General features: G+C 40.9%; 1 long non-coding RNA gene across 1 annotated transcript in view; it reads left to right on the forward strand.

Moving 5' to 3' along the window:
* LOC137229082 (uncharacterized) overlaps positions 1-18,674 on the forward strand; it is a 566,856-nt gene that overhangs the window by 315,147 nt on the left and 233,035 nt on the right. Inside the window, exon 5 of the long non-coding RNA XR_010945524.1 lies at positions 12,892-12,971. This is a non-coding gene — a long non-coding RNA (uncharacterized lncRNA). The remainder of the gene's footprint in view (positions 1-12,891; positions 12,972-18,674) is intronic.

The following is an 18,674-nucleotide window of genomic DNA, read 5'->3' on the forward strand; positions in this document are numbered from 1 at the left end:
ACATTCTGTGCTTCAAAATGACTTTGAGACATTAATGTTTGGCCTACTTGGTAGATTGCCAGTTTGGGGCAGGGCTGAAAGGATGGTGGCACTGTTTTTCTCTTTAATTGTATTCAACATCAAGGATATCACATGGAGACAGTTATTTAATATGATTCCAGTCCCAACCATGGTGCAAGATTTCCCTTAGCAGAATCAAGTGGGAAGGCTATGGGGTAGTTCTCCAGGAGCCCTGGGCTGATAGCTGTTTCCAGATGGGCCTCAGTTTCTTTGTTTGTAAAATGAGACAGGAATAGCTTCCCTTTCCAACTCTGTTTTTCACCCCAGTTAACATCTTTAAAAACATGAAGTGTGTAAAAGTGATTATAGTATATTAGCCTGATTCTGTATGGCATCACTTCTTGAGACACTCAAAACAGAGTGTTTCTCATTCATTTTCTGCCAGGTAAAAAGACAGATAAGTCTAACCACATAACCCCAGTTCAAAGAGTGAAGGTGAGATTCAGAAAAATTTTCCACGTAACAAAGAAATAAGAAAAGGAGGCAAAACCAAAATGCAACTCAGTGTTAGTCCTGAGCAAAACTGAATTTGGGAAAGTCCGTCTTTGGCCTCTATTCAAATCCCACTTCCTACTTGTTCTTTGTTCTCTACAGAAAGGTTATTGTTCTCTGTTATAGCAGTAATTTAAAAAAATTAGAAGTCCTCCCAGGGACATAGTATTTGAGTAGAGTCTAGAAAATGAAAAAACCTTCATGCTCCAATGATGGAATCTGAGGGAAGAAATATACGTTGAACAGAGAGTCTGGCTTACTAACAACTACCACACTCTGGCTTCATGTTTCCATTTTTCTTCATGAATAAAATTTAAAGACACTGAATGGAAATAAACAAAATACGAAACTCTTCCCTCCCCTCCCTATAACAGCCTCCCAGTTGGCAGCTCTCTTTTCTCGGAAACCACCATAATAAAGAATGGATACCATGCCCAGGCTTTTCCAGCTCCTCATGGGCTTTCTGCCTCATCCCTCAAAATTCTCTCAAGGTTTTCTGATTCCCTTTAACTTGCTGCTTCTCCAAGGAGAAGCTACGCCCAATGGTAACTTAAGATATATCTGACCAGTGTAAATGTTGTTAACTTCATTAATCTACTTCTAATTGCCTTTTCTATTTATGAAGGGAGCATCAAAGCTCTGGGAAATAAAACTACAGATAGTCCGACAATAGTAGCAGGATGGCATTTCAAAAGAAGGCATTAAAGGAAACTCACCAACAGTGATACTTTTTCCTAATGGTTCTGGGAGGATAATTAAGTTGTTTATCACCTTTGATGCTTATAACCCTAACATAGGTGTTCCCTGGAAACCAATTAAAAATACAGCTGATAAACAGTGTCTCTTAGCTCAACAAATTTACTAATAATTTCAATCCCATTTGGAAAAGAATCTTGTCAGGTCTTTTGACACCAAAAGGCAACTTTCACACTCATTTACACTTCAGCGCCTGTAGTGATAAGCACACACGGGGTATTTACTCAGCCTCTCTTGATCTCAATAGAAGTGTCCTCCAGAAAGCTTCCCTTGGCCATTGAATGGTAAGTTTAGTTTCAAAGTATGAATTGTGCTCGGTAGCCTGGGCTTTCCTTTGAAAGGCAATGGACCAGGATCTCTCTGTTGATATCTTTGCCTAATTGTCAGGAAGTAGTGGTACCTTGAATCTGTGGCCCTAACTTTGTAACTTTCAGTGGGCATCAAGTTGATGATTTTTTTTTTACATCTTTATTGGAGTATAATTGCTTTACAATGGTGTGTTAGTTTCTGCTTTATAACAAAGTGAATCAGTTATACATATACATATGTTCCCATATCTCTTCCCTCTTGCGTCTCCCTCCTTCCCACCCTGCCTATCCCACCCCTCTAGGTGGTCACAAAGCACCGAGCTGATCTCCCTGTGCTATGCGGCTGCTTCCCACTAGCTATTTATTTTACGTTTGGTAGTGTATATATGTCTATGCCACTCTCTCACTTTGTCACAGCTTACCCTTCCTCCTCCCCATATCCTCAAGTGCATTCTCTAGTAGGCCTGTGTCTTTATTCCTGTCTGACCCCTAGGCTCTTCATGACATTTTTTTTCCCTTAAATTCCATATATATGTGTTAGCATATGGTATTTGTCTCTCTCTTTCTGACTTACTTCACTCTGTATGACAGACTCTAGGTCTATCCACCTCATTACAAATAGCTCAATTTCGTTTCTTTTTATGGCTGAGTAATATTCCATTGTACATATATACAACATCTTCTTTATCCATTCATCCGATGATGGACACCTAGGTTGTTTCCATCCCCTGGCTATTGTACATAGAACTGCAATGAACATTTTGGTACATGAATCTTTTTGAATTATGGTTTTCTCAGGGTATATGCCCAGTAGTGGGATTGCTGGGTCATGTGGTAGTTCTATTTGTAGTTTTTTAAGAAACCTCCATACTGTTCTCCATAGTGGCTGTACCAATTCACATTCCCACCAGCAGTGCAAGAGTGTTCCCTTTTCTCCAAACCCTCACCAGCATTTATTGTTTCTAGATTTTTTGATGATGGCCATTCTGACTGGTGTGAGATGATATCTCATTGTAGTTTTGATTTGCATTTCTCTAATGATTAATGATGTTGAGCATTCTTTCATGTGTTGGTTGACAGTCTGTATATCTTCTTTGGAGAAATGTCTATTTAGGTCTTCTGCCCATTTTTGGATTGGGTTGTTTGTTTTTTTGTTATTGAGCTGCATGAGCTGCTAGTAAATTTTGGAGATTAATCCTTTGTTAGTTGCTTCATTTGCATATATTTTCTCCCATTCTGAGGGTTGTCTTTTGGTCTTGTTCATGGTTTCCTTTGCTGTGCAAAAACTTTGAAGTTTCATTAGGTCCCATTTGTTTATTTTTGTTTTTATTTCCATTTCTCTAGCAGGTGGGTCAAAAAGGATCTTGCTGTGATTTATGTCATAGAGTGTTCTGCCTATGTTTTGCCCAAAGAGTTTGATAATTTCTGGCCTTACATTTAGGTCTTTAATCCATTTTGAGCTTATTTTTATGTATGGGGTTAGGGAGTGATCTAATCTCATGCTTCTACATGTAGCTGTCCAGTTTTCCCAGCACCACTTATTGAAGAGGCTGTCCTTTCTCCACTGTACATTCGTGCCTCCTTTATCAAAGATAAGGTGACCATATATGCCTGGGTTTATCTCTGGGCTTTCTATCCTGTTCCATTGATCTATCTTTCTGTTTTTGTGCCAGTACCATACTGTCTTGATTACTGTAGCTTCCTGAAGTCAGGAAGCCTGATTTCTCCAGCTCCGTTTTTCGTTTTCAAGATTGCTTTGGCTATTCAGGGTCTTTTGTGTTTCCATACAAATTGTGAAATTTTTTGTTCTAGTTCTGTGAAAAATGCCAGTGGTAGTTTGATAGGGATTGCATTGAATCTGTAGATTGCTTTCTGTAGTAGAGTCATTTTCACAATGTTGATTCTTCCAATCCAAGAACATGGTGTGTCTTTCCATCTATTTGTATCATCTTTAATTTCTTTCATCAGTGTCTTATAATTTTCTGCATACAGGTCTTTTGTCTCCTTAGGTAGGTTTATTCCTAGATATTTTATTCTTTTCGTTGCAATGGTAAATGGGAGTGTTTTCTTGATTTCACTTTCAGATTTTTCAGATTTTTCATCATTAGTGTATAGGAATGCCAGAGATTTCTGTGCATTAATTTTGTATCCTGCTACTTTACCAGATTCATTGATTAGCTCTAGTTTTCTGGTAGCATCTTTAGGATTCTCTGTGTATAGTATCATGTCATCTGGAAACAGTGACAGCTTTACTTCTTCTTTTCCAATTTGGATTCCTTTTATTTCCTTTTCTTCTCTGATTGCTGTGGCTAAAACTTCCAAAACTATGTTGAATAAGAGTGGTGAGGGTGGGCAACCTTGTCTTGTTCCTGATCTTAGTGGAAATTCTTTCACTTTTTCACCATTGAGGATGATGTTGGCTGTGGGTTTGTCATATATGGCCTTTATTATGTTGAGGAAAGTTCCCTCTATGCCTAGTTTCTGGAGGGTTTTTATCATAAATGGTTGTTGAATTTTGTCAAAAGCTTTCTCTGCATCTATTGAGATGACCATATGGTTTTTCTCCTTCAATTTGTTAATATGCTGTATCACATTGATTTGCGTATATTGAAGAATCCTTGCATTCCTGGAATAAACCCCACTTGATCATGGTGTATGATCCTTTTAATGTGCTGTTGAATTCTGTTTGCTAGTATTTTGTTGAGGATTTTTGCATCTATGTTCATCAGTGATATTGGCCTGTAGTTTTCTTTCTTTGTGACATCCTTGTCTGGTTTTGGTATCAGGGTGATGGTGGCCTCGTAGAATGAGTATGGGAGTGTTCCTCCCTCTGCTATATTTTGGAAGAGTTTGAGAAGGATAGGTGTTAGCTCTTCTCTAAGTGTTTTATAGAATTCGCCTGTGAAACCATCTGGTCCTGGGCTTTTGTTCGTTGGAAGATTTTTAATCACAGTTTCAATTTCAGTGCTTGTGATTGGTCTGTTCATATTTTCTATTTCTTCCTGATTCAGTCTTGGCAGGTTGTGCATTTCTAAGAATTTGTCCATTTCTTCCAGGTTGTCCATTTTATTGGCATAGAGTAGCTTGTAGTAATCTCTCATGATCTTTTGTATTTCTGCAGTGTCAGTTGTTACTTCTCCTTTTTCATTTCTAATTCTATTGATCTGAGTCTTCTCCCTTTTTTTCATGATGAGTCTGGCTAATGGTTTATCAATTGTTTATCTTCTCAAAGAACCAGCTTTTAGTTTTATTGATGTTTGCTATCATTTCCTTCATTTCTTTTTCATTTATTTCTGACCTGATATTTATGATTTCTTTCCTTCTGCTAACTTTGGGGGTTTTTTGTTCTTCTTTTTCTAATTGCTTTAGGTGCAAGGTTGGGTTGTTTATTTGATATGTTTCCTGTTTCTTAAGGTAGGATTGTATTGCTATAAACTTCCCTGTTAGAACTGCTTTTGCTGCATCCCATAGATTTTGGATCGTCGTGTCTCCACTGTCATTTGTTTCTAGGTATTTTTTGATTTCCTCTTTGATTTCTTCAGTGATCACTTCGTTATTAAGCAGTGGATTGTTTAGCCTCCGTGTGTTTGTATTTTTTACAGATCTTTTCCTGTAATTGATATCTAGTCTCATAGCGTTGTGGTCGGAAAAGATACTTGATACAATTTCAATTTTTTTAAATTTACCAAGGCTTGATTTGTGACCCAAGATACGATCTATCCTGGAGAATGTTCCATGAGCACTTGAGAAGAATGTGTATTCTGTTGTTTTTGGATGGAATGTCCTATAAATATCAATGATGTCCATCTTGTTTCATGTATCATTTAAAGCTTGTGTTTCCTTATTTATTTTCATTTTGGATGATCTGTCCATTGGTGAAAGTGGGGTGTTAAAGGCCCTTACTATGAATGTGTTACTGTTGATTTCCCCTTTTATTGCTGTTAGTATTTGCCTTATGTATTGAGGTGCTCCTATGTTGGGTGCATAAATATTTACAATTGTTATATCTTCTTCTTGGATCGATCCCTTGATCATTATGTAGTGTCCTTCTTTGTCTCTTCTAATAGCCTTTATTTTAAAGTCTATTTTGTCTGATATGAGAATTGCTACTCCAGCTTTCTTTTGGTTTCCATTTGCATGGAACATCTTTTTCCATCCCCTTACTTTCAGTCTGTATGTGTCTCTAGGTCTGAAGTGGGTCTCTTGTAGACAGCATATATATGGGTCTTGTTTTTGTGTCCATTCAGCCAGTCTGTGTCTTTTGGTGGGAGCATTTAATCCATTTACATTTAAGGTAATTATCGATATGTATGTTCCTATTCCCATTTTCTTAATTCTTTTGGGTTTATTATTATAGGTCTTTTCCTTCTCTTGTGTTTCTTGCCTAGAGAAGATCCTTTAGCATTTGTTGTAAAGCTGGTTTGGTGGTGCTGAACTGTCTCAGCTTTTGCTTGTCTGTAAAGGTTTTAATTTCTCCATCAAATCTGAATCAGATCCTTGCTGGGTAGAGTAATCTTGGTTGTAGGTTTTTCTCCTTCATCACTTTAAATATGTCCTGCCAGTCCCTTCTGGCCTGCAGAGTTTCTGCTGAAAGATCAGCTGTTAACCTTATTGGGATTCCCTTGTGTGTTATTTGTTGTTTTTCCCTTGCTGCTTTTAATATGTTTTCTTTGTATTTAATTTTTGACAGTTTGATTAATATGTGTCTTGGAGTGTTTCTCCTTGGATTTATCCTGTATGGGACTCTCTGTGCTTCCTGGACTTGATTAACTATTTCCTTTCCCATATTAGGGAAATTTTCAACTATAATCTCTTCAAATATTTTCACAGTCCCTTTCTTTTTCTCTTCTTCTTCTGGAAGCCCTATAATTCGAATGTTGGTGCATTTAATGTTGTCCCAGAGGTCTCTGAGGCTGTCCTCAGTTCTTTTCATTCTTTTTTCTTTATTCTGCTCTGCAGTAGTTTTTTCCACTATTTTATCTTCCAGGTCACTTATCCGTTCTTCTGCCTCAGTTATTCTGTTGTTGATCCCTTCTAGACTATTTTTATTTTCATTTATTGTGTTGTTCATCGTTGCTTGTTTCATCTTTAGTTCTTCTAGGCCCTTGTTAAATGTTTCTTGCATTTTCTCTATTCTATTTCCAAGATTTTGGATCATCTTTACTATCATTATTCTGAATTCTTTTTCAGGTAGACTGCCTATTTCCTCTTCATTTGTTAGGTCTGGTGGGTTTTTATCTTGCTCCTTCATCTGCTGTGTGTTTTTCTGTCTTCTCATTTTGCTTATCTTACTGTGTTTGGGGTCTCCTTTTCACAGGCTGCAGGTTTGTAGTTCCCGTTGTTTTTGGTGTGTGTCCCCAGTGTGTAAGTTTGGTTCAGTGGGTTGTGTAGGCTTCCTGGTGGAGGGGACTAGTGCCTGTGTTCTGGTGGATGAGGCTGGATCTTGTCTTTCTGGTGGCCACATCCACATCTGGTGGTGTGTTTTGGGGTGTCTGTGGACTTATTATGATTTTAGGCAGCCTCTCTGCTAATGGGTGGGGTTGTGTTCATGTCTTGCCAGTTGTTTGGCATAGGGTGTCCAGCACTGCAGCTTGCTGGTCGTTGAGTGAAGCTGGGTGTTGTTGTTGAGATGAAGATCTCTGGGAGATTTTCGCCATTTGATATTACGTGGAGCTTGGAGGTCTCTTGTGGACCAGTGTCCTGAAGTTGGCTCTCCCACCTCAGAGGCACAGTACTGACTCCTGGCTGCAGCACCAAGAGCCTTTAATCCACACGGCTTAGAATAAAAGGGAGAAAAAGTAGAAAGAAAGAAAGAAAGAAAGAGGATAAAAGAAAATCAAATAAAGTAAGGTAAAAGAAAATAAAGTTATTAAAATAAAAAAATAATTATTAAGAAAAAGAATTTTTTTTAAGTAAGAAACAAAACAAAACAAAAAAAAACCAGACGGTTAGAACCCTAGGACAAATGGTGAAAGCAAAGCTATACAGACAAAATCTCACACAGAAGCATAGACATACACACTCACAAAAAGAGGAAAAGGGGAAAAAATAATACATCTTGCTCTCGGAGTCCACCTCCTCAATATGGGATGATTAGTTGTCTATTCAGGTATTCCACAGATGCAGGGTACATCAAGTTGATTGTGGAGATTTAATCTGCTGCACCTGAGGCTGCTGGGAGAGATTTCCCTTTCTTTTCTTTGTTCGCACAGCTTCCGGGTTTCAGCTTTGGATTTGGCCCCGCCTCTGCGTGTAGGTCGCTGGAGGGCGTCTGTTCTTCGCTCAGACAGGACGGGGTTAAAGGAGCCGGTGATTCGGGGGCTCCGGCTCACTGAGGCCGGGGAGAGGGAGGGGTACGGAGTGCGGGGCGAGCCTGCGGCGGCAGAGGCCAGTGTGACGTTGCACCAGCCTGAGGCGCACCGTGCGTTCTCCCGGAGAAATTGTTCCTGGATCCCGGGACCCTGGCAGTGGCGGGCTGCACAGGCTCCCCGGAAGCGGGGTGTGGAGAGTGACGTGTGCTCGCACACAGCTTCCTTGGTGGCGGCAGCAGCAGCCTTAGCGTCTCGTGCCCGTCTCTGGGGTCTGTGCTGTTAGCCGCGGCTCACACCCGTCTCTGGAGCTCCTTTAAGTAGCGCTCTTAATCCCCCTCCGACCGAAGCCCGAGCCACAGCTCCGAGCCCCGCCCGCCCCGCAGGGTGAGCAGACAAGCCTCTCAGGCTGGTGAGTGCTGGTCGGCCCCAAACCTCCGTGCGGGAATCTCTCCGCTTTGCCCTCCGCATCCCTGTTGCTGCGCTCTCCTCCGCTGCTCCGAAGCTTCCCCCCTCCATCACCCGCAATCTCCGCCCGCGTAGGGGCTTCTAGCGTGTGGAAACCTTTTCCTCCTTCACGGCTCCCTCCCACTGGTGCAGGTCCCGTCCTGTTTGTCTCTGTTTTTTCTTTTTTATTTTGCCTTACCCAGGTACGTGGGGAGTTTCTTGCCTTTTGGGAGGTCTGAGGTCTTCTGCCAGCATTCAGTAGGTGTTCTGTAGGAGTTGTTCCACGTGTAAATGTATTTCTGATGTATCTGTGGGGAGGAAGATGATCTCCGCGTCTTACTCTTCCGCCATCTTCCCCCTCCAAGTTGATGATTTTTAGTTTCTTCAAGGACTCATAGAAGCTGAAAAGGGTTCTTTGTGAAAATCTCAGGTGGTAATAGGTGGCTTATGTGGCTGACTCAATAGAAGGTGGGCTCTCACTTGATAAGTTTGGTCAGGACCCACTTGTTTACTTATATACTGAGCAGTTGGTACACCACGCCCCCAACCCTGATCCAGTCCACATCCATTGACTATTTTTCTGGAAGCTATTGAATATAGGAGGCCTTTTCAATCTGGTTGAAAAGCTCATTGACAAAGTTCCTGATTCTTATGCCTGAAGGCTCACTAGTTCTCTTGTGGGAATGTTTGCTGGTTGATTGGCGGATTGGTTTAACTTCTTTCATCTGCCTCAGCCTCATTCTGATCGCTCCTCCATGTCTTTAGAGCTATGGTAATTCTCAGGTCACTTTATTTCTCATCAGTTATTCACTCTTCACTTGGGGCAAGAGGTGTGACTTTAGATTCAGGCATTAATCTCCTAGCTCTACCCTTAAATAGCTTTATGGCTTTAGTCATTCCATGCTCCTTTCTGGACCCTTATTTCCTCATGTCCTTATTTGGAGAGAAAGAATTAGACCTGATGATGTGTGAAGGACCTTTCAGCCCTAAATTTTAGATGATGTTTTTGGCAGGTGGCAGATTTTCATATGAAACATTATTTCTTACTACTTCACTCTTTTAAGCGAGTTATTTTGTAATCACTTTCTCATCCAGCCCTCTTGAATGTATAGTTGCATTTAAGAAACTGATTCCTGGCCAGTGTTGCTGCTGTTGAGAGAATGGAGAAGAGAGTGGCATGTGATAAAACTGGAAAGAGAAGTTGGAGCCTTCTAAAAAACCAAGGAAGAATTTTTCACAGGTTGAAGAATCCCTGTGGCTGTAAATGTGGAAAACAAGTTAGGAAGAGGTTGGAGTCCTTGAATATAGCTCTTTTGGTTAAGAAGCCATTGCAGTGGTCTAGCAAGAGTTAATTGTCCTTTGTATTAGGTGACCATGGAGATAAAGAGAAATGAATGGATTCAGGAGCTATTTGGGAGGTGAGATTTACAGGAGTCAAGGATGACTGTTGTTGTCTGGCTTATGCCATTAGATGCATGGAGGTGTCATTCACCAAGATGTGGTACAAAAGAAGAGGACCAGGGCTTAGATAAGCAGAGGATGCATTGAATACAGTCTTATATAATTGAGTTTGATACAACTTTGAGATATCCGGTGGAGATATCAAATAGGCATATAGGTCTGGAACTAAGAGGGGAGCTTTGGGCTGGATGTACAAATTTTGGAGTCATCAGCTAATGAACGGCCATTGAAGCCACACAGAGGTTACCTGGAGGAGAGAACATAGAGTGAAAAGAGAAGAGGGCCTAGGACTAAAGTCAAACTTTAATGGCCAGGTAGGGAAGGATACATTGGCAATGGAAGTGATTATGGAGGTAGAAGGAAAACCAGGAGGGTGTGGTGCCAGTGAAATAAGGGACTTACTTCGTGAAGCAGGAGTGGTCAATAACATCAACTCTTGTTGAGAGATTAGATGGGGGTAAAGAATGTCCATGTGATTTAACAACATGGAATTAATCCGTGACCTTCGAGCTGCTTTGGTGGAATAATAAGAGTGGAGCCAGGCTGGAGTAGGAAGAAGAGGAACTGGGCTGAAGTCACAGGGACAATGAGTGTTAAGACCTGTTACAAAATCAGTTTCTGAAGTGGATGAGAGAGATGGGGGAGTAGATCTAGGGGGATTATGGGGTTGTGTGATAATTATTTTAAAAGAAGAGAGAGACTCAAGCATACATTTATTCAACACATATTTATCAGACACTTATCTTGTGCTAAGCCCTATGTTAGGCAAAAGAGACGCAGCAAAGAATTTAAAAACCCCTGTTCCAATGGAATCTGCGTTCTAGTGAGAAGATGAAGGGACAGAGACAATAAATAAACATATAAATACATAATAATTCCAGTGGTGATAGTGTATGAGGACAAAAAAAGTGAAGGAAGGTGATAGAAACTATCTGAAGTGGGGGAAATACTATTTTATACAATGAATGGTCAAGAAAGACCTCTCTGGTGGACGGTTGCCAGATTTCACAAAAAAAGATGAAGGATGCCCAGTCAACTTTGAATTTCAGGTAAACAACAAGTACTTCTCAGTATTAAGTATATCCAATGCAATATTGGGGACATACTTATGCTAAAACATTATTTGTTGTTTACCCTGGATTTAATCTGGCAAGCCCACTCTGGTCAGATGACATTTTCCATGTTTAATGTCAGTGGAAACTCTCCTGCTAAAGAGACCAGTTGAATATAAAGGAGAGAAGGTAGGCTATACTCGAGAGTGGTCTGAAGCCCCTGAGAATCATTAAGGGATGGGATCCAAAGCCCAGGTGGAGGGGTTTACCCTAGACAGGGGAAGGAAGAGGGGATGCCTGTGGATGGGCAGTGGTTTGTAAGCATGGAGGGAGAAGAGGAAGGCTTCCTGTGTGATACCTTTGATGTTTCTCTGGGAGTGGGGTGGAAAGACAGGGGCTGAGAGGCGGAGGAGTGTGGCAGGGAGATGGGTTGGAGGTTGAAGAGAGGGGAGATACGAGAAGAGGAAGAGCATGAGTTGGCATGACAGGTTGAGAGCTCTTATGAATAAGATTGATTATTCATAATCTCCATTACCCTTATGGAGCACCCTGAAGGTGGGAGCAGAGGAGCTCAATCTACTCCCCCACTGACCCGCGCTACCCCACCAGAGGCTCCTGTAGAGACTACTTGTAGGACTCACTCCCAGCATCTTTGCCCTGGGACTTCTACAGAGAATTGGACCCATTAAGCATTTAAGCTATTTTCCTTTAGATAGAAAAATTGCTGCCACTGTAAAAGCTACTTTAATAGCCCTACTTAGGAAAGGAGATGAAGTTGAAGATAACGTCAGAAGAGCCATTTATGAAGCATCTAATTTTGACACACAAACTCCATCTTCACAGCCTGAAGTAAACTGGAGATCTGGCAATTAACCAGCTAATTTGAAAAATATTGACAGCCCATCTGCATAGATAACACATTGAACTTGACTTTTGGGTTTTTGGCTTTTGCCTCCATTGTGTTTAGGTTTCTGCCTTTTACATGCTCCTTCAGTGTGGCATCTTTCCTTGTTTTAGTTGCACACAGTGCTTTTAAGAAAGAGACAAATGATTTTCAACAAGTTAAAACATATTTTATTCGCTGTTAACACTTTTCATGTCATAATCGTATTGTTGCCTTCTTAACAAGCATAATAATTGCTCTGCATTATTTCATTTATATGCAGAACATTTTTACAACATGTGTTTTCATGTTTCATAAACGCAAGGCTGAATACAGAGCTCCTTTCCAGAGGGAGAGTAAGGCGAGGGTAACCTTCTTTCCTGTGAAGATTAGCTCAGCAGGCCATTACGCAGTGCCCCTATCCGTGCAAATCAAGAGCTCAGCAGGCAGCAGCATTTAGTGACATGTCCCTTCTGTGTATGACCACTTGAGTGCACGTGAGATCAGCGGCCAGCAGGAGACATGTAAATGTTCACCAATAGTGAAAAGACAGATTTGAGGTGGGGGGTAGGGGGGGAGTTCTGTGCAAAGGGCCCCACTCTTCCCTCCCCCAGGGTGAGAGCAGCACTGAAAACCTTCAGAGGCACACTTCTAGTACCATCTCTGGATGAATTTAAATACAGAGAAGAGGCTATCTGGAATAACCAGTGACTTAGAACTAAAAAAAAAGGGTCGGGGGAGGGAGAGATCAGGATGGGGAAATTTGATAGTCAAATATTTGATATTTGGTCTCCTTGGCTTCCTTGGGTCCTGTCCTCTGTGGACCTTTCCCTGGATACATTTTTACATGATGTAGAACTGAGTTTCCACCTATTATCTGTAACCATCTCATACAAATGCAGCTTTAGGCAGAAGTAAGTCTTCTAGAGTTTGTGGAGTGAGTGAGGGAGCAGAGGGAAATTTTCTCCAGGCCAGATGTTAGGAAATGTTGTCTTATATGTGAGAGAGAAAGACTGGTCCTCTGTCAGCTTTCTGGGTGTTTCTATACAAAATCACTCTGGTTGATCAAAATCCTATGAGGAATTGCTGCCTGGTTGTGACTGGGATCTTTGTATCTTTCATAGAGTCAGAGAATTCAGATGTGAAAGAGACCTGAATAAGAACCTTCTCCAGTGTTCCTGAGACGGCGTACTGGACTACGCTGGTAGGTCACAATCGCTTGTGAACAAAGTGTCAAAGTTTTGCGCATCAGAAGGGATTAAAGATTATCCTTAGGTTAATAATTCCCTCACGTTCCCTCACTTGCATTCTGATGTGTTTTCTTGCCTGGGTGACAAAGTGAAGGTGCCACTTCCTATAGCCTGTGTGTATCTGTGACCGTGGGCTGTGCTTGTGAACAATATCTACTATGAAAATAAAGGTTGAGAATTCAGTCACCATTGGCATATGGCTGTCCCACATCCACAGGCCCCCTGGCAGGGTCTAGGTTCTGCTGCAGTGTTAGCAACACCCCTTCCAAGTACTTGGGGATGTGGCCTCAGAGATCTAACAGGCAGCCTATGGTTTTGTACTTTTACCAGAGTGGTGGGTAGTAGCAGAGGCCAACTACCCTTGACCTCTGTCTTCCAGCCCTTGGACAAGAAAAAGGATTGCATTGGTTTGGGGAGGATTGTAAACCGTATATCCCAACCCTGTCTTTAGGAGAAGATCCCATTAAATGTCACCGCTTACCCTAAGACGTGGGAGTAAAGCAAATTCTGCTGTACCATCTCTTGTGTTGCACAGACAAAATGAAGTGGAGAATGATCCAATTAATTAGAGCATATGAAGAACTTGGAAAATTAAGGCCAAGACCCATATATTCCTCTTACTTCCCTCTTATAAAAACTTTACTGTTCCATTTTATTTTAAATTTGTAGATAGCATATCAGAGGTAGAAAATTCAGCTTCCACTTTCTTAGTAAAAATTTCAGCTCTGTCCCTTGCCAGAAAGACCTGCTATTACTCCACTGCTATTTCAGGGACAATTTAAAGTAAAGTAAAACAAACATAACACAGACACATATACAAAACAAGAAACAAAAGCTCATATTTATTCTGTGTATCAGAGCACATCAATACATCTTTCTTTCACATACGTCACTTTATAGTTTCTAACATTCAATTCTGATTTACTTGCAAGAGTAACATATGAGATTTAAATAATTTACTTTAGAATATAAGTTATCAGCTGAATAAGTAGAGGTTACTCATTGGATAAAAATGAATTTTCCCCTTTGAGAGTACCCATTAGATGTTGCCTTGTACATTCAGTTATCAACAGTTCTTTCTAAACCCATGCAATAAATCAATTTTCAAATGATGATGTTGACTGCATTACAGGAATTGTATTACTTCTCTCTCTGTATATCTACCAAGTGTTAAATACATTGAGAGCTTAGAAGCTAAAACCAATATAGTTAGGTCATTTATATTTGATAAATAATGAAAATAATCCACTATATTTAGACCGAGTCTTACGGTTGACAAAGCACTTTATCATGTATTATCTTCCTTGGACTTTACAAAAGACCATAGAAAAAGGAATCGCTAAAAAAACTATGTAACATCCAGGCAATGTAGTATTTTGCAACCATTAAAACAGTATCATGGGGACTTCCCTGGTGGTCCAGTGCGTAAGACTCCGAGCTCCCTATGCAGGGGGCCCGGCGTTCGATCCTTGGTTGGGGAACTAGATCCCGCATCCATGCCACAACTAAGAAGTTTGCAAGCCATAACTAAAGATCCCGCATGCCGCAACAAAGATCCTGTATGCTGCAACTAAGACCTGGCACAGCCTAAATAAATAAATATTAAAAAAAAAAAAAAAACAGGACCATTAGGAACCAAGACGGCAGAGTAGAAGGACGTGCTCTCACTCCCTGTTGCGAGAACGCCAGAATCACAACTAGCTGCTGGACAGTCATCGACAGGAAGACACTGGAACTCACCAAAAAAGATACCCCACATCCAAAGACAAAGGAGAAGCCACAATGAGATGGTAGGAGGGGCGCACTCACAGTAAAATCAAATCCCATAACTGCTGAGTGGGTGACTCAGACTGGAGAACATTTATACCACAGAAGTCCACCCACTGGAGTGAAGGTTCTGAGCCCCACATCAGGTTCCCAACCTGGGGGTCTGGCAATGGGAGGAGGAATTCCTAGAGAATCGAACTTTGAAGGCTAGTGGGATTTGATTGCAGGATTTGGACAGGACTGGAGGAAACAGTGACTCCACTCCTGGAGGGCACACACAAAGTAGTGTGCGCATCGGGACCCAGGGGAAGGAGCAGTGACCCGAGGGGAGACTGAACCAGACCTACCTGCTAGTGTTGGAGGGACTCCTGCAGAGGTGGGTGGTGGCTGTGGCTCACCGTGGGGACAAGGACACTGGCAGCAGAAGTTCTGGGAATTACTCCTTGGAGTGAGCCCTCCCAGAGTCCTCCATTAGACCCACAAAAGAGCCCAGGGAAGCTTCAGTGTTGGGTTGCCTCAGGCCAAACAACCAACAGAGAGGGAACCCAGCCCCATGCATCAGCAGTCAAGCAGATTAAAGTTTTACTGAGCTCTGCCCACCAGAGCAACAGTCTGCACTACTCACCACCAGTCCCTCCCATCAAGCCTCTTAGATGGCCTCATCCACCAGAGGGCAGAGAGCAGAAGCAAGAAGAACTACAATCCTGCAGCCTGTGGAACAAAAACCACATTCACAGAAACACAGACAAGATGAAAAGGTAGAGGGCTATGTACCAGATGAAGGAACAAGATAAAACCCCAGAAAAACAACTAAATGAAATGGAGATAGGCAACCTTCCAGAAAAACAATTTGGAATAATGATAGTGAAGATGATCCAGGACCTCGGAAAAAGAATGGAGGCAAAGATCGAGAAGACGCAAGAAATGTTTAACAAAGACCTAGAAGAATTAAAGAACAAACAAGCAGAGATGAACAATACAATAACTGCAATGAAAACTCCACTAGAAGGAATCAATAGCAGAATAACTGCGGCAGAAGAACGGATAAGTGACCTGGAAGACAGAATGTTGGAATTCACTGCTGCGGAACAGAATAAAGAAAAAAGAATGAAAAGAAATGAAGACAGCCTAAGAGACCTCTGGGACAACATTAAATGCAACAACATTCGCATTATAGGGGTCCCAGAAGGAGAAGACAGAGAGAGAAAGAACCCGAGAAAATATTTGAAGAGGTTATAGTTGAAAACTTCCCTAACATGGGAAAGGAAATAGCCACCCAAGTCCAGGAAGTGCAGAGAGTTCCATACAGGATAAACCCAAGGAGAAACACGCTGAGACACATAGTACTCAAACTGACAAAAATTAAAGACAAAGAAAAATTACTGAAAGCAGCAAGGGAAAAATGACAAATAATATACAAGGGAACTCCCATAAGGTTAACAGCTGATTTCTCAGCAGAAACTCTACAAGTCAGAAGGCAGTGGCATGATATACTTAAAGTGATGAAAGGGAAGAACCTACAACCAAGATTACTCTACCCAGCAAGGATCTCATTGACATTCGATGGAGAAATCAAAAGCCTTACAGACAAGCAAAAGCTAAGAGAATTCAGCACCACCAAACCAGCTCTACAACAAATGCTAAAGGAACTTCTCTAAGTGGGAAACACAAGAGAAGAAAAGGACCTACAAAAACAAACCCAAAACAATTAAGAAAATGGTCATAGGAACATACATATCGATAATTACCTTAAATGTGAATGGATTAAATGCTCCAACCAAAAGACACAGGCTTGCTGCATGGATACAAAAACAAGACCCATCTATATGCTGTTTACAAGAGACCCACTTCAGATCTAGGGACACATACAGACTGAAAATGAGGGGTTGGAAAAAGATATTCCATGCAAATGGAAATCAAAAGAAAGCTGGAGTAGCTATACTCATATCAGATAAAATAGACTTTAAAATAAAAAATGTTACAAGAGACAAGGAAGGACACTACATAATGATCAAGGGATCAATCCAAGATGAAGATATAACAATTATAAATATATATGCACCCAACATAGGGCACCTTAATAAATAAGGCAACTGCTAATAGCTATAAAAGAGGAAATCGACAGTAACACAAAAATAGTGGGGGACTGTAACACCTCACTTACACCAATGGACAGATCATCCAAAGTGAAAATAAATAAGGAGACAGAAGCTTTAAATGACACAATAGACCAGGTAGATTTATTTGATATTTACAGGACAGTCCATCCAAAAACGGCAAATTACACTTTTTTCTCAAGTGCGCACGGAACATTCTCCAGGATAGATCACATCGTGGGTCACAAATCAAGCCACAGTATATTTAAGAAAATTGAAATCATATCAAGCATCTTTTCTGACCACAATGCTTTGAGATTAGAAATGAATTACAGGGGAAAAAAAATCAAAAACACAAACACATGGAGACTAAACAATACACTACTAAATAACCAAGAGATCACTGAAGAAATCAAAGAGAAAATCAAGAAATACCTAGAGATGGGGGCTTCCCTGGTGGCGCAGTGATTGAGAGTCCACCTGCCAATGCAGGGGACATGGGTTTGTGCCCCGGTCTGGGAGGATCCCATGTGCCGCGGAGCGGCTGGGCCCGTGGGCCATGGTCACTGAGCCTGCGCGTCCGGAGCCTGTGCTTCGCAATGCGAGAGGCCACAGCAGTGAGAGGCCCGCATACCGCAAAAAAAAAAAAAAAAAAAAGAAATACTTAAGAGATGAATGACAATGAAAACAGGACGGTCCAAAACCTATGGGATGCAACAAAAGCAGTTCTAAGAGGGAAGTTTAAAGCTATACAAGCCTACCTCAAGAAACAAGAAAAATCACAAATTCACAATTTAACGTTACACCTAAAAGATCTAGAGAAAGAAGAACAAAGAAAACCCAAAGTTGGCAGAAGGAAAGAAATCATAAAGATCAGAGCAGAAAGGAAACAATAGCAAAGTTCAATAAAACTAAAAGCTGGTTCTTTGAGAAGATAAACAAAATTGATAAAGCATTAGCCAGACTCATCAAGAAAAAGAGGGAAAGGACTCAAATCAATAAAATTAGAAATGAAAGAAGAGAAGTTACAACAGACACTGCAGAAATACAAAGCATTCTAAGAGACTACTACAAGCAACTCTATGCCAATAAAATGGACAACCTGGAAGAAATGGACAAGTTCTTAGAAAGGTATAACCTTTCAAGACTGAACCAGGAAGAAATAGAAAATATGAACAGACCAATCACAAGTAATGAAATTGAAACTGTGATTAAAAATCTTCTAACAAACAAAAGTCCAGGACCAGATGGCTTCACAGGTGAATTCTATCAAATGTTTAGAGAAGAGCTAACACCCACCCTTCTCAAACTCTTCCAAAAAGTTGCAGAGGAAGGAACACTCCCAAACTCATTCTATGAGGCCACCATCGCCCTGATACCAACACCAGACAAAGATACTACAAAAAAAGAAAATTACAGACCAATATCACTGATGAATATAGACTCAAAAATCCTCAACAAAATACTAGCAAACAGAATCCAACAACACATTAAAAGGATCATACACCATGATCAAGTGGGATTTATGCCAGGGATGCAAGGATTCTTCAATATACATAAATCAGTCAATGTGATAAACCATATAAACAAATTGAAAAATAAAAACCATATGATCATCTCAATAAATGCAGAAAAAGCTTTTTACAAAATTCACACCCTTTTATGATAAAAACTCTCCAGAAAGTGGGCATAGAGGGAAACTACCTCAACATAATAAAGGCCATATACGACAAACCCACAGCAACATCATTCTCAGTGGTGAAAAACTGAAAGCATTTCCTCTAAGATCAGGAA

Source organism: Pseudorca crassidens, chromosome 8 (genome assembly GCF_039906515.1).
Source record: "Pseudorca crassidens isolate mPseCra1 chromosome 8, mPseCra1.hap1, whole genome shotgun sequence".
NCBI classification, from domain to species: Eukaryota; Metazoa; Chordata; class Mammalia; order Artiodactyla; family Delphinidae; genus Pseudorca; species Pseudorca crassidens.